The sequence below is a fragment of the Punica granatum genome, chromosome 5 (assembly GCF_007655135.1).
Source record: "Punica granatum isolate Tunisia-2019 chromosome 5, ASM765513v2, whole genome shotgun sequence".
In the NCBI taxonomy this organism is placed as follows: Eukaryota; Viridiplantae; Streptophyta; class Magnoliopsida; order Myrtales; family Lythraceae; genus Punica; species Punica granatum.
Genome location: NC_045131.1, coordinates 22,735,942 through 22,753,466, shown reverse-complemented (window position 1 = coordinate 22,753,466; position 17,525 = coordinate 22,735,942). Strand labels below are relative to the sequence as shown.

Genomic DNA, 17,525 nt, shown 5'->3' with positions numbered 1-17,525 from the left:
GAACACGTGTCCTCAAAAAGAAAAGAAAAGGTGAGGAAAAAATAATACAATACAATAACAATTGTACCCTTGATAGTTTCCTAATTTATTTTTTTAACTAAAATTAAGGAATATTTAAGACTTTTCGTATGTTTTGTAACTGTTGGAGAACACTAAACGTTTCTATTATTATATAGTGGTATAGATAGTATAGATACTAGAGAAGGAGTACAGATGTTATTTTTTTCAAACTTATCATTTCCGCAATTTGAATTTAGTATGCCAAATTTTGAGAAAAATTTTGTAATTATATTTTGTAATTTTGAGGATCATTTCTGCAAGTTTCTACTTGTTATAATCATCTCCCAAATTCGACTTCAATCTCATTAACGTTAAACATTTATAGGAGAGAACAGAGTTGATAAACTGAGTTGTGATTACACCAATTAATCTCCTCGGTAGAATTGAACAAGAAAGAAGCTCAGAGGCACAAGTCTGAACATGTGCCTTACCCGGGGTTCTTGTCACCTCTTCCTATTCCCGAGAAGCCGTGGACAGAGATCGGCATGGATTTTATCGGAAGGCTGCCCAAGTCCGAGAACAAGAATTGTATACTTGTCGTGGTGGATCGCCTCACTAAGTATGCACACTTCATTCCCCTGGTTCATCCCTTTACAGCACAGCAAGTAGCTCAAACATTCCTTGATCAGGTAGGGAAGCTCCATGGACTGCCTCACAGTATCATCTCAGACAGAGACAGCATATTCACGAGCCTTATATGGCAAGAGCTCTTTAAGATTCTCGGGGTGCAACTCAAGCTAAGAGCACCCATCACCCACAGACTGATGGGCAAACCGAGCGAGTCAACCAATGCCTTGAGACATATCTGTGATGCATGACATCCATTCACCCAAAACAGTGGAAGAAATGGTTACGCTTGGCTGAGTGGTGGTATAATTCTAACTATCATTCGTCCCTTAAGATGACTTCTTTCGAAGTCCTTTATGGTTATCCACCACCCCACCTTCCCATGGATGTTTATGAATCAGCCATTGTGGGACAGGTTGAGGAACTTTTAAGAGAAAGCCAGGAAGTGATGAAGGTCCTTAAGGAGAACCTAGGAAAGAATGAAGCTTTATGCTGATCAACAACGTTCGGAGAGGGTCTTCGAGGTGGGGGGATTGGGTGTTTCTCAAACTACAACCTTATCGCCAGACCACCCTATCACTTCGCCGAGACTTGAAGCTCGCTGCTAAGTACTATGGTCCATATGAGATGGTGGAAAGGATTGGGAGCACTGCTTATAAACTTGCATTACCAGCCCACTCAAAGATCCATCCGATCTTCCATGTTTTTCTCCTCAAGAAGATCGGAAGTCGCAACATTCCTGTCATGGTTTCTCCAACCACGGATGCAAACGGTATCTTTGATGTCAGACCACGATTGACGTTCTGTCCAGCTTCGTAAAATGAGTAGTCAGTCAGGTCTTGATCCACTGGGCTAACCTTAGTCCTGAAGAAGCTGCATGGAAGGATTGGTCCTTCATTCAGAAGCAATTTCCGGACTTCAATCCTTCTGGACAAGGATGTTTTTGAGGCGGGGCAGCTGTCACAGCCCATTAGCGGTCTAGCCCCTTAGCAGTTCAGCCCAAGTGTTTTTACCTTATTGTCTTTGTTTGGCGCTTGCGCATGCGTGTGAGAAGGAGCGTGAGTCTCTCTCTCTTCTCTGCATCTCTCTTCTCTCTACTTCTCTCTATCTTTCCCTCTCTTATTCTCAGATCAGCCTTTTGAAGCTGACATGCATCTTTGGCAACATACATAGATTGGTAACCACACTAACACTACAAATTATTCATATCCATGAGTTCTTGCTAAACGGTTCGGCAGTAAAAGCATCCGACTGGGTTCTGATTCAGTTCGTATGGCATTTCTTCTTTGGACATTCAAGTTCTTATCCTTCAAGTCTGCTGCGAGGCTTATGACCGATGGAGATCAGCCTTTTGCGTCGAGGGTATCTTAATTATATTGTCCGGGTTGAATTGAGCAACCAAGAGCTCTAAGTCCGGGCTTACTTTATAGAACCACAAAAGGCAGAGTATTCATAGCTCACATGGCTTTCACACGAGTTGTGTATTTCCCTTGTCCTAAACATGTACCGATTCCAACTCCCTATTTATGCCAAACACGGGCTAATACTATTCAAGTTAGAGTGTCACGGATCATATGCTTCAGTCTCCCCAGTTCACTATGGACAGCACGATGTGCTTTTCGTTCCAGTGAGTCTGTCTATATCCGATGCGCAGTGTTGTATTACTACTTACTATCATGCATACTTAAAGATGGTTTGATTATGTATTTTACTTGGGGAGATGAATACCGGTACTACAATAGAGACTCGCTTAATTAATCACCCCGAACAGGACCAATCAACTATATGAAATCTCAACTTAACCATCAAAATTCCTAAAATCGTGTTCTTGCGCATGCCCGATTTTGCCGCAAGTATGTTATGTATGGACGGAAATTACCCCCAGGCATCCTGACTGAATTGAACATTGACAAGCTCAAATTCAATTGAGAGCGCCCACTAGCCAAATTCTTAGGCAGGCATTCCCATTATTGGACCATGGCCCATAACTTACTTTTATTACTGATGCAGCCCAGCCCAGAGCTCATAAGTTTATCTAGTTGTAAATACGGAAAAGTATGCTTTTGGTCCTATAGGTAGGGGTGTAAACAGGTGAGCACAGGTGGTTTTTAAGGAAATTTTTCAGTTCCCATTTAGTTTGGATCATTTTCCTAAGAAAAAAAGGAAAAACCACCCTAAAATCATTTGATGCCAAAAAAAGAAAAGGCCACCCATAACTTCGTTTTTACGGTGGTTTCTTTTCCGGGTGGTTTTTTCTCGGGGATCAAAAAAACAAAGAGAGTATGTGTTAAGACTCTTAAACACTGTTAAGTCCATAAATAACTACATAGCAAATAACAAGTCCAAAAAGGAAATGAAAGAACGGCTTTTGAGGTTTGAATTAAAATTAAATGGAAATATGCATTTTAAATATATATATATTTATTATTCAGACGGGTACGGGCATTGCCGGGTTACATCGGTGGTTTCAGGATGTTTTCTGGGTGGGTTTTTAGTCCTACAAACCACCCAAAAGGACTCTCCAGTTTTTTGGTTTCGGTTTTTTCGGTTCGATTAGGTTTCGGTTTTTTCGGTTCGATTAGGTTTGGGTTTTTGGATTTTTACTTACACCCCCTACCAGTAGGTTTAAATCTAATTGCTTTCTTTTTTGTTTTTGTCCTTTTCTAATTAATTTTTTTTATCGTTTTGATCCGTTTATCTTGCATTGATTTTTTATTCTGATACTTTTGTCAATTTTTCCATTAAATGGAGTTATGACCTTGAATGCCATGTTAATGACACATCATCACTTTTCTATTTAACCATGTCCAAAAATCTTGGCTTAGCTTTCGACGTTCTTTCACCAAAAAAAGGAAAGCAATGGAAGAAGAAGTACCATCATTCTCTTTTATTTTTTTCTTAATCCATTTAGTTTTACAAATTAATTTTAACTCTACTCCACTTAACTCCGCCTATTTTCAGCACAACAACACAATTATTACTGTATTTTTCCCTTTTTTTCAATTTTTTTAACCGTTCAATTCAATTTTTAATACTAAATTATTTCAACTATTCATTACTTTTTTCACAATTCAATAACACAATCATTATTTTCTCTCAACTATTTATTACTTGTTCACAGTTTTTCTCATAATTCAACAACACAATCATTAATTTCTCTCAACTATTTATTACTTTTTCACAGTTTTTCTCATAATTCAACAACACAATCATTACAAACCAATTAAAACCAAAATCAACTCTAAAACCAAGCACAATTTTATCTTACATTTTCACAGAAACAATTGAAAAAATACATAATGAAAAGAATAAAACAGCAAAGGAAACAAAAAAAAGAAAAAGAGAAGAAGATGAACGTTGGCCATAATTTCTACTTCCTCTTCTTCCAATTATATATCCAAGCTTGTGCGACAGATCCTGATATATATGTATGTTATACATCATATGTGTCTGCGAGCTGAATTCTCCGAGAAATCTCAAGTCATGTCTGCGAAAATTCAACTTCACATACACTTTCCAAGAATATTATATAGTACTAGTAGAAGAGAAAGAAAAAGAAATGTTTCTCGAATTCTTTTGGTGGGTGCCGTGCTTACTGGTGGTTCGATTACCTCATTTATCAGTTCCAATTAAATTTTGTATCTGTGTTCAAGAAGGGGAATTGCGTTGTTTTTGTTTAACTTCTAGTTCTTAGTCGAAGTATAAAGCTTTGGCTGCAACATGTATCTAAGCTTGTATTTGGTTGCCGAATAGATTATGTAAATCTGTAACTTTGCGAGTTATTATAGGACACCTTTTTGTATTTCAATATAACACATATTTTTTGGATTTTATATGTGATAAAATTAAGAAATTTGGAGCTCCTTCAAAACTTAGATATAAGAGTTGAAATAGGATCCTAGTACGGATGACAATCCTGCGGAGAATCTAATATGGAAAATATAACGTTCGAAAAAAATAGGTTTCGTACATTTTTTTCCGGTGGGTGGTTCCATACATAATATTGATCTATATCAAATGTAGTTTTGTCAGTTTATTGACGGATCATCGATCATTGGTCAGAGGGTGTAGTTCTGCTGGATGTTGTCAAGGTCGAGCCCCTTTAGTTTAAACACCAACTCCATGTGCACCTTAAGCGTACGGAGCTCTCTCAACCTCTCAATATATGATCACGAGAAATATAAGTATCAATGGGAGATGAGATCCTTATGTGCGGATAGCAGTTAATCCAGTTAACAAATTAAACGAGAAAAGAACCTTGCTATCTCAACACGTTTCCTGGCCTGCTCTGCAACCTCAGACAAGTCCTGGTAGCTGTGGCTTCCTTCATCTAATGGTTGCGAGGTTTCGGTTCCTTGGGAAACCAGCTGGACAGACCGCTCGCCCTGAGCACACTGTGCCTCCCTCTCACACCTACTGTTGTCCTTCCTGGTTGTGAAAGGGATCTGCAGTTACGGTGTCACAAGTTTAGTATCAGGTCAGCCCTGATTGTATCACGAGCCACAAACCAGCATACATTGTTCTGGAGAAGGTTATTCCAGGCCCAACCATTCAGCGCGTAACTGATGAAGAACTTGAGGAAGTCCAGAGGGATGTAAGTGATAATGCTGTACAGCCATATGACTTCGGCCCATCCCCAGCCCATTCCCTGGATCTGTGCAAATCCACAGTTTCCGTAACCGCCAAGAGAGTCGCAATCTGAATCAAAATATGGATTTGACAGGTACTAAGTGCTTATTTAGTTTGTGGATGCAATTTTAAAATCACAATTTTAACATAATTTTACCCACAACAAAACAAAATAACTCATACAAAGTCAAAAAGTGGACTCTATTTATACCACTTTTTTCCACAACAAAACAAAATAATTCATACAAAGTCAAACGATGGGTCCCATTTATACCACTCTTTTTCAAAATCAGAATCTGATTTTAAAATCCTACTATGAAACCAAACGCGGCATAAGTATTGCCAGTTTCTCCTAAACTATAATTTCTAGGTAAAAGATCGGATTTGCACTTACTAGCTGCGCTGCAAGAAAGGCGGCAACAAGCAGGAGACCAGGGCGCTCAACGTATGACCTTCTTCGGGATCGAGTTACAAAGATTAGCACCTGACTCACGATGCCTACTTGGAGGTAGACAGCAGTTGTAAGCTCATCCGGTTTTCTCCGATGGATCTCACCCCAAATGTATCCTGGGATGCAGATAATCATAAGAATCAGCTGATGTTGTTGTACGATGTGATTTTTACCAAACTAGAAACAGATATAGCTGTATATTCTCCAGACTTACCGAGAAGAAGTTGGTAGAAAAGAATGGTCATGATAGCCAAGTAGGTGCCAAGGATAACTCCAGCGGCGAAGATCTCCCCAATCTTCCATGAGTCTGGACCAGGAGATGGCTTTACTCTAACGTTCGAGATGGTCATGATAGTCCCGTCATTCAGTATGGAAATGACGAGGACCATGAAAGGAGAGAAACAGTATTTCCACACAAGAGCGAGAATTAGAAAACCAAGAACGATACGGATTGTTATGGAGACGGCGTATATGGTGTAGTTCTTCATCCTCTGGAAGATAGCTCTGCTTGTTAGAACAGCGCTAATGATCACACTCAGCCCGAGCTCCATCAGCACTATATCCGACGCTTCCTGGGCAGCATCTGTAGCGTCTGCTACAGCAATCCCGATATCTGCCTTCTTCAGGGCAGGTGCATCGTTAACGCCATCACCAGTCAGTCATTCCACATGTGTTTCCTCTCCTGCAGCTTCTGCACAATCTGGTACTTGTGCTCTGCAAGAAAACCAATGCGTTTTTCTCGTACGGATATCGCCGAAAGTGGAGAATCGCATTAACTGTAAGAAATGGATTTATGTATTACCAGGGAAGACAGCAGCAAAACCATCGGCCTTCTCAATCAACAGAGAGGCAGACTCGTCCCTATGCTGTCCAAACAAGCTCGAAGATGGATACAAATTATTGCCCATGCCCAACCTCCTAGCAGTTTCCTTACCAATGGCAAGCTGGTTGATCATCTTGACATTGACCCCAAGGTTGAGAGCTCGCCTTATGGTCTCTGCACAGTCGTGTCTTGGAGGATCGAAGAGAGGCAAGAGACCGACAAACTTCCACGGCCCTCCTTCATTTTCTTAGGTCTTTTCTGGCACTTCCTAGAATGCAAATCTGAACGTTGTTAATGGATATTACCGTTATTGACTAATTAAATGGTGATACGTACTTAGTAACTTGTGTAGCAATAGCTAAGGAACGGAGACCACGTTCTGCAAATCTATTGATGATGGCATGAATTCTTTTCTTCACATCAGCTCGAAGCTTGCAGAGCTCAATTATCTGTGACAAATTTCAAAGACAGTTCTTTCTCTCCATAAGGGAAAATTTATACACTGAAATGAATGGGAAAAACACTATAATAGCCTGGAATAGGGATAATTACTTGTTCCAGGGCGCCTGTGCTAGCCTGCCAATTGCCATCAGAGTCGATGGATGTTATGGCTTATCCAAAGGATTAAAGAGCAAGAAATACACCTCGGTGATGCCTTCTCTCGCCTGCAAGTGCATGGGACTTCAAAATCAGAACCAGAAGAAAATGAGACTACAAGCGCAGAAGGGGATCGACTCATGAAAGATTTTATAAGGACCTCCTTGGGGTCGCCCAGCATTCCGACAATACAAGCATCAATAGAATCCTGGTTGTCCACCCGAGCAGCCCTACCAGCAAGCAAGATTATGGTGTCCGCATCGCCCACATCCTTTGCAAAAACCTGACAGGCGAACAAGCAAGTTGGTCTGGTTAATAATTTGATTTGTATCAGTCAATAGGAAATATTGTAAAAAGCACAAACTAACTTCAATAAGGTTCTTATCCTCACTAAGCCTGTTGAGAGTAAGAGTCCCGGTCTTATTGCCGCAGGACATCCATCCCTGCCATTTCCTCAATAGCTGTCATGCGCTAAGTGATGGCACCGTGCTGGGAAAGGTGGTGGGACCCGATTGGCTATCGTCACTGCCAATTCGGTAGGCATGGCAATTGGTATTCTCGGTACTATCCACAAGACCAACGGTTTCGGCGTATGGGGTTTGAGCTCCAGCGGCTACAGCCACGACATCAATTTCTCCTTGCTTGCATGGGGAGCCAGAGAGCACCGGATCTCCACGTATCTTAGAGCGATTCTCTTGTGAGAAAAGATTCATCGACCTTGAGAGGATCTCCCTCCAAAAGCCAAGCATCTGCTGGGATAATATCTCCGACTTGATGCTGATCACATCTCCGGGGACCAATATCGCAGCTTCCTGCTCAGACCACTTTCCATCTCTCAGGACCTACAGATGTACACGTAGAATACATGCAGTGAGCGGCATGCATCCTGAGACAACAACGACCTCGTGATTAGTACTCGTAAGTTACAAGTTTCCTTCTCTTTCCGAGCCAGGCCTGCCATGAGTGCAGCTGCAGCATTGCCAGCGTTGTTCTCCTCGATAAAGCTTATCGTGGAGTTGATGAGGAGCAACATGATGATCCCAACAAAGTCTTGCCAATCTGGTGGTTTGCCCTTTTGCATTCATTCATAAATACATTCATTAGTTGATCATCATAGATCATCCACTTTCCGTTCGGATGCAGAGGAAGGGTTGAAGAAAACTTACCCCTCCATTAGTCAAGGCAATAGCCACCAGAGCAGCAAGCTCCATGACCCAGGACAGTGGATTCTACGTGATCCTAGAAACTTCAGTACTTTGTTTTCCTGTTTTTTGGGGGAAAAAAAAAAAGGAGTAGTCCAAAGTAAGAATATCAGCTTTTATCTTTCCAGAAATCAAGCAGGAAAAGCAAACGTGAACGATGCAAAAACGATTTGCCTTTTTCTCCTTCAACTCATTCCTGCCAGACCTTCCGAGCCTCTTCTCCGCTTCCGCAGTTGTCAACCCGTCTCTGCTGCATTTTAGTCGTTGAAAAACTTCCTCGATCTACCTGTTGAGTATTGTATTTCAGCATCATATCTCTTCCGTGTGTTGCTTAATTAAGTTTAATTTACTATATTATTAATGGTAAATTTTGTTATTTGGATTTTTGATTATTAACTATCAACCTCTGCTATTTATAATTTAATTTCATATTTCCTGCTAAGGATTATCTATCAAAATATTACATATATATATATATATCCTGCTAAGGATCATCAGCATAGCTACAATGCTTCTTCATAATTGCCATTATAGCAATCATACTATTTTTGCCTCTCTTCATCCAAGCCAAGGAACATTACATAACCACATTACTTAGCAAAAAAATTACTTAACCACATTTTATATTCTATTTATCTTCTTAATAAAAAAGGGGAAATAATTAACATTTATGTTCAGTTACACATATATAATCTGTACATACATATAGAAAAGATGTTAGTAAGATGTTGACATAATGCAGATCCAACTCCGGTGAACAGCCGATGATAGGATCAGTGACCCAAACAAATCATATGGATGAAAATCCAACGCGTAATCATGTCTCTCTTTCATTTTTAGGGAATTAATTTTAGCTAAGATCAATTGAACTCAAACAGCCTGGACAAGGTAAACAAAGAACCATGCAAAAACAATATTACAAACTTAATAGGATGATGGTTCCATCTATGATGGCTTGGTAGTCGAGGAGGTTGTCATCCTCGGCCATTGCTCTGCCAGTGTCCAACCCACAATTTTTCAAGTGGAACGATGTTACGAGACACTTATACCGGAAAAACACATCAGATTTATTTTCGTCCTCATCATCATCATCCTCGATTCGAGGATCGAATAATGGCACCTGACCAGTGACAGTCTGTTCGTGGAAGTGTAGTAGCGATCAAAGAAGAGCGTCTACGACCTCTTACTACTATTTATATTGTTACGAACTTTTTTTTCGGTGGAAATATCGTTACGAACTTTGATTCTGTTGACTGAGAGAGATACACCCTAACCAACCTGATCACCTAATCGATATTTTCTAAGTGGGATTTTTGTTTCTAAATTCGGATCGTTATGCAATCTAATAAAGATAAATTATATTATAAAGGATTAATCACCCAAAAAAGCACGACATTTGTATTTTTTCTTAAATATAGTAAGAATTTTATAAAATAGCGCAGAACGGCATGATCTTTGCATATTTTCTTCAATATAGCACGACCTTTGGAGAGCAGCACAGAAAGGTACGATATTTCCACTTTTTCCGAAATATAGCACTACCTTTAAAAAGTAGCACAGAAAGGCACGTCCTTCAGATTTAGCTACGGTTCCAACACGTTAAAAAAGAAGATTGTGCCTGAATGTCGTGTCATTCTATGCTATTTTTTAAAAATCGTGCTATATAAAGGAAAAAATATAAAGGTCGTGCATTTATGTGTTACTCTCCAAAGATCGTGCTATATTTAGAAAAAAAAATGTAAAAGTCGTGTATTTGTTATTTTTTAAATGTCGTGCTATATTTAGAAAAGAATACAAAGGTTGTCATCTTCTAAGTGATTAACGATATTATAAATTATATATTAAATCGTATTACACTAGATGGTACCCGCATTACCTGTGGGAATGTGTAAATCAAATTGAAAGAGTTTGAGAGATGAAAGAGCAAAATAGGAAGAGATTGGGAGAGAGATAAAAACAATATTGAATATACAATATTATCCTTCATCCTTTCAATTTTATTTTATTTTGAAATAAAATGTTATTTTCGACATTTCAAACATTCTACAAATTCCTAGATTGTTACAAAACTCTTACTTAAATAATAGAATTATTATATTATATTATATTGTACTATATTGTTCACGAAAAAGAAAAAAACAATACATGGTGTGCGCACCCGAATTTCGTCTCGTCGGGGCACGCATGCGCGCGCCTAAATGCAACTCGGCTTGGGAGTGTCCACCTTCCCGGGGACACGCGACGGACGCACGTGAGAAGGAGTCGCCACTACCTGTTTACGACCCGAAGGTCAAGGGCCGGTGAGTTGCCTGGGTCTAGGGGTACGGGGTACACCTAATTGCTAAGGCATATGGTCTGCGAAACCCGAGGTTCCGAATTCGGGGGTTCTGTTACATGCGAGTCTATATCTCGCATGCCCTATCGGTACTCTAGCTTGTCTAGGCTTACCATTTTTATTTAATTACCGCTTAATTAAGTTCCGCTCATCTTACGTGTTTTGACACCGTAAATTCGAATAGACACGCGAACCGTCCACTCTCCGACCGGGATTATTACATGAATAAATATGCATCATAAAACCCTTACATTGTTCTCTCAAATAAAAGATAAATTATAATGACTGAATCCCGGTCGGTTTGCGTTCGGCCGTTATTTCACTCATGCTCACCGTATGATCTTGAAAAAGACCGGAAATTAAATTAAATACGCACTCGGTGTATGGGGGCATTGGACCCCATGATCGAAGGTTATGGGTATTGGACCCAGTGAATCGTATCCTAAAGAATCGGGCTCGACCCGCATAACAAATAAGTGTAAAAATGTAACAAGTAAGCGCAAATAAACAAATAATGAGATTCTGTTATCGCCGAATTTACGTGAGTTAATCAATTATTATCCGGGTATCTTGGCATACAAATTCTACCCTAAAACAAACAAATAGGATGATGGATATGGTATGTAGCATTCGGCATCATTTAACGGACCCAACAAACATGATGTCCATAGTCAAGTCTCGAATGAGTGGGTTATTTTTAGATTATTCTGTATCGCAACGATATGGCTTTTACAGATTAAAAGTATTTTCACGTAAAAACCCAAAACCTAACCCTCTATTCGACTATTGCCCATGTTTGATTTAAGCCGAGTTTGTGATTAATTTGTTTTCCCATGTTTTGACCAATTCTATGCACAAACCTACGCTAGGATCACGGCTGGACAAGAACCGGTAATCATGCCCTTGAATTGGTAAATATGTGTGTGCATGAAAATCAAGATTACGTTGTACGTATCTCGGTGCTTTTGAAATTGTGAATTTTGAAAAGGGCATGATTAACAGTTCTTGAACTGTCGACGCGATTACAAATTATTAATCAATTCGTGCAATCCATTTAAAGAAATCAAGTGATTTAATTTAGCCAAATTTAACGTCCCGATTATCCCGTGTGTAGAATTTTAGGTTAATTAAAAAAACTTGCCGAATGCTTTAGTCTACGGATTTCGAGCCGTCGAGATAGCCATTAGTTGACCGCCCAATAAACTCTAATTTCCGATATGGACACATAATTACAAAAATGAAATATTTAAATGGGGCACATACATTGTCGGTGGGTGATCCAAGTAGAAAAGGGCCGGATATTTTTTAGAAAATGTCCAGGGACTGAATTGAACGATTTTAAAAGAGCAGGGACTGATTTGAAAATTCTGAAAAAAAATTGGGGACTGATTTGAAAATTCTAAGAAATTGGGGACTGATCTGAAAATTCTAAAAATGGGGACTGTGTAAAAAATTTACTGCAAATGTCCTAGGACTTATTTGAAATGAATTTGAAAATCGGGACTGATCTGAAAACAAAAAAATGGCCCCAGGACTAAAATGAAACAACTTGAAAAGTTACTAGAGATTCTTGAAAAATTATGGGAATTCCAGAGCTAGCTGGAAAATAATAAAATGACTGGGACTTTATTGAAAAGAATTTTTGAAATTCGGGGCAGATCTGAAAAGGATGAAAAATGGTCCCGAGACTAAACTGAAACAATTTGAAAAGTTCTTTGGGATTCTTGAAACAAATTCGGGAAAATCCGAGGACTGATTGGAAAATAATAAAATGACCGAGACTTGATTGAAAATAATTTTAAAATTCGGGGCAGATCTGAAAAAAATAAAATACGTCCTCTGGACTGAAATGTGACAAAATAGAAAGTTCGTAAAATCGAGTTCGGGACAAATCCAATCACCCACGCGACCCAAGAACACTCATTTCACATTATATCCATCAAGCAAGCAACAATATTCAGGAAAGGAACCCTAATCATGCCACTAAGTCGAGAATTTACCTAGTTCGGAAAGTTGATGGACTTCTCTGTAAAAAAAAAATCGCTGGACAATCGGGTCGGATCGGATCGGATCGGAGCGCCCGCCCGGAAGAGAAGCTGGGCCAGACTGGAGAACGTTGGGCCGAGCCTGCAAAGAAAGGGAAATGGGCCGAGGCCCGTTAGCCGAAGGGCGGCCGGGATGGGGGAGCGGCGGCGACGAGGCTGGTGGGCGGCGGTTCTCGCCCTTGGACGCCGCGACGACAGCCGGAATGGACGCGGGAGATAGCTCTGGGCGCCGCTGATGCTTCGCCGTGGTCGATCGGGACCTCACCGGCGCTGAATCAGTCGGAATCGGGGGGTTATCGCGGTTTTCCGGCGACGGTTCCCGAAATCTTCGATCTCCAAATTCTCCGAAACGAGAGCTAATTGTTTGATTTCGCTCACTGGGTCCTGTTCCTCCCCCTCCGAATTCCATTTTTGTCCATTTAATTGCAATTTTTTTCCTTTTTCCGTTAAGATTTCAGCCGATTTGGAGAGAATCGTGGAAAACCGCGATTTGGGGGTTCTCCGGGCCGGCGGGGATCGCGGACAGCCGGCGAGCTGCCCGGCCCTGCCCGGCCTACCCGACCCTTTTTTTATTTATTTAATTAGGGCCAGCGGGTCACGGGCAGCCGGTCAACGCTGCCCGGACCTGGCCGGCCCTGCCCTAATCTCTTTTTTTTTCCTTTTTTTTCTCTTTTTTTTATACATACATAATTTAATTTAATTAAAAATAATTTTTTTTCTTTTTTTTTTAAGAAAATGTGATAAATTAGGAAATGACAATTTTGGCCCCCTCGAAGCCGATGGATCGAAATTAGGTGCTGACAGCTTGCCCCTCTTTGGTTGCGTACTCGGATAGAGGATGCAGCCAAAGACTATAAGAAGCACCTCGTTTGGTCCTGGCGACCGTTTGACAATTCTCCTCGTTTTTGCTAATATGTGGGCCTGTTGCAAAAATAGTAAAAACTATAAATTAGTAAATGTGGACGCATACTTGAAAGACATTAAGTGAGGACACGAAGTCCAAAAGGTAGTAAATGCGGACACGAAGTCTGAAATGCAATGAATGTGGACACGAAGTCCAAAATGCAATAGATGCGAACGCGAAGTCCGAAATGTAGTGAATGCGGACACGAAGTTTGGAAAGCAGTAAATGATGACACGAAGTCCGGAATGCAGTAGACACGAACACGAAGTCCGGAATGCAATGAATGTGGACACGAAGTCCAAAATGCAGTAGATGCGGACGCGAAGTCCAAAATGCAGTGAATGCGGACACAAAGTCTGGAAAGCAGTAAATGAGGACACAAAGTCCGGAATACAGTAGACACAGACACGAAGTCCGGAATACAATGAATGTGGACACGAAGTCCAAAATGCAATAGATGCGGACGCGAAGTCCAAAATGCAGTGAATGCGGACACGAAGTCCGGAAAGTAGTAAATGAGGACACGAAGTCCGGAATGCAGTAGACTCGGACACGAAGTCCGGAATGCAGTAGACTCGGACACGAAGTCCGGAAAGCAATAAATGAGGACCCGAAGTCCGGAATGTAGTAGACACGGACACGAAGTCCGGAATGCAATGAGTGTGGACACGAAGTCCAAAATGCAGTAAAGATGCGGACGCGAAGTCCTGGACGCGAAGTCCGAAAAGCAGTAAAGATGGATACGAAGTCCTGGACGCGAAGTCCCAAAAAGCGGTAAAGATGGACACGAAGTCCTGGACGCGAAGTCCGAAAAGCGGTAAAGATGGACACGAAGTCCTGGACGCGAAGTCCGAAAAGCGGTAAAGATGGACACGAAGTCCTGGACGCGAAGTCCGAAAAGCGGTAAAGATGGACGCGAAGTCCGAAAAGCGATAAAGATGGATGCGAAGTTCTGGACGCGAAGTCCGAAAAGCAGTAAAGATGGACACGAAGTCCTGGACGCGAAGTCCCAAAAGCAGTAAAGATGGACGCGAAGTCCGAAAAGCAGTAAAGATGGACGCGAAGTCCTGGACGCGAAGTCCCAAAAGCAGTAAAGATGGACGCGAAGTCCGAAAAGCAGTAAAGATGGACACGAAGTCCAGAAAGCAGTAAAGGTGGACATGCTGCGAAAATGCAGGGAATGTAGAAGCAGCGACTAGTGTTAGGGAATGGCGCGGGGCGCCGAAGAGGGGCGTTTGGCATTGGGTCGTGGCTTTGTTGGGATAGTGTAGTGGTAGGCGTGGCTTGCATTGCCGCCGGGGTGGTTGTGCTTTGCTGGAGGCCCGCTTTGCCCCTCGGGCAATTGTGCGTCTAATCCGCCAAAAGCCGACCCTGCTGTTGGATCGATTGTTTGTTACTCTTGCTGACAGCTGGTCTCGCCGCTGAAGCGATTGCTTGCTGGGAATGCCCTGGTCTCGCCTATGGGATTTTTGCTTGCGAGGCGGTTGCTCGTTACTGGTTGGGCGGTTGTTCATTTGCTAGGGACCGGCGTCTAGCGATGCGGGACTCGAGATCTGAGAGCACCTACGTACCCTCTTGGACCGGGGATAAGAGTCTGCCGTAGTTCTTGCGTTTGCTGTACCTGTGATCCTGGCATTATCAGTAAATCATGGGGTTACTAACAATGTATAAGTACAGGTAAAAGGATGTGTTCGCGACGCATGTTCTTCAGTTTCGGGTCGCCGGGGCGACCCGTAGAGAGTTTTTGCTTTGGCGACGCGAATGAGATCCCATTTTCGAATGCCTCAATGTGAGGCCTCCAAGGGTCCTGTTGGCCATGCATGAGCATATCGAGACATTCTTAATGATGCCCTAGTGGCTCTGTCGATTATTCGACGCGCCCATCGGCTTAGGACCCTTCTCGTCAAGGTACCGTAGGGTGGTTGCGCTTGTGACCAGCGTGGGGATTTTTTTGCCTAGATTTGATCAGACTCGGTCTGATCATTTCCAAAATGCTATGACTAGATCCCAGAAAGGAATGTATGGGATTTCGGCTTTGTGGTAGCCTATTGAAGGGTGGCTGTAACCCATTCTGGAGTTATGCAAAGACGAACAGAAAAGAGAAAGCTTGGGGGAACGCGTTGCCCCAGGCTAAAAGGATACACGGATTCACGCCTTCAGTGAGATGTACCCCCCTTTCTCTTCCATCCTCCGGTTGGTGTTGGTTGACTTGAACTGCTTGGATTGCGTGCTTGGTCGCCTGCTGTGCTTGAGGAAGAATCCACCTTGGACAGTTGAGTCGTGCAAGAGAGCCGATCGGAGATCGTGTTGAAGTAGATTACCTGGCCATTTCCCTTGGGGATCCTTGGTCTGCGCAGTGTGCGAGAGCCTAGGGTGACTGTTTTGTTTATCTCTCATTTTACTCTCCTTTTGCTACGGTTACCCACCTCGGGGCCGTACCTCTCAACTTAAAGGGGATTAACTCTCCTTTTGCCACGATCGCCCGCCTCGGGGTTTTCAGTCACGCTTCTCCTTGCCCTAGCTTTTGCCTAGGTCGCCCCGAGGGGTTTTCGACCTAGCGGGCTCCATTATTTTATCTCTCGAGTTTGCAAGGGCGAAAGGTTCGAAGGATTCAACCTCTGAGTGCATTGTTTTCTATCTCCGTCGAGGAGTTGTGTCTGCTGCTCCCCTTTTGTCGGGGCTTGTTGGTTTTTCAAGATTGGCGAAGCCGGAGTTTTAAATCTCAGCGGTGCCTTGTTTTGTTCGTTGGCGAGTTTTCCCGCATCTTTTCTCTCTCTCTTCATTGGCGGGTTTTTCCTGCTTCTTTTTGCTCTTTTTTTTTTCTTGCAGCTGGGGTTTGTTTTGTGCCTCATGTCTTTGTTTGAAACTCCAAGATTTTGCATCGCCGAGGCCGCTTTGGTGTGCTTCGCCTCGTGGAGACTTGTTGTGTGTTACTAGCCCTATTTTGTGAGGACCAGCTTTCTTGGAAGTTTGAATCTTGCGCACTCAGAAGTCGAACTCCGTGTCATTTGCCCTTGCAAGCATTACATGTGAATTTCCCCTGTTGTCTAGGAAAAGAAAATATCAAATTGCCCCATGTGGAATAGGGAACCGAGGTTGCCTGGCGCGAATGTTGAACGGGAATGCCCCTGTCCTCATTTGTTGATGTGGCCCGTGGTAGGCGCCTGGTGTGATGTCTCCGATCACCTCTTGTTGTTCTTTACAGCGCGTGCCTCTTGGAGGGTGCACGCTGTTGAAGCCACTGGATGTTCGAGGAAGATGGTTGCATCAATGCTGAGCGATTCGCTCGATTGTCCTTGTTTTCGACTTCATAGAGGGGTACCTCATCGTTGGACACCTCCTTCATCAAAGTATAAGGAAAGGGTCCGAGACAAGTTCTCAAGAAAGCGTGAACTCGTGCATCGCTCTTCGCTTGTGGTCAATGTGCCCCTGTGAAGGATGACAAAGAAGGCAATGTATTAGGCGATTATGCGGGGAATATGTGGTAAGAAATATGAGGTGGTCCCATAGGAAAATCCTTTTTTTGTCCCGCGCGTGACTTATGGGGTGCCACGTGTAGGTGGCATTTGTTTCTGGGAATTTAGTCATCACTACTCTGGAGTGGTTAGACCGTGACTAAAGTCACATAAGCATATTTTCCCTAGTTGAGAGTGAGCATGCGCAGTCGTCCTAGGGAAGGCTCGAGGAGTCTGGTCCCATGAGGACAGGTGAGTCGAACAGGTTCAACAGAACTAATAGGGCGTCGCAAAGACTGTCCTAGTGCTCCATTGAAGGATTTGTTCATGTCGAGAGCCCATTTGTGGGAATGCATTTAAATTAAAGCAAAAGAGAGTTTAAAGAGGACTACGCATATTGCCCCCGTATTCAATCGGCGACCACAACAGAGATGGATGAGATCCATTCTTTGATCAG

The 17,525-nt window shown here is 42.3% G+C and overlaps 1 pseudogene; it reads right to left on the bottom strand.

Annotated features, from left to right (window-relative positions):
* Window positions 1-4,596: 4,596 nt before the first annotated feature.
* LOC116209069 lies at window positions 4,597-8,338 on the bottom strand (annotated as a pseudogene).
* Between the last annotated feature and the right edge of the window lie 9,187 nt (window positions 8,339-17,525).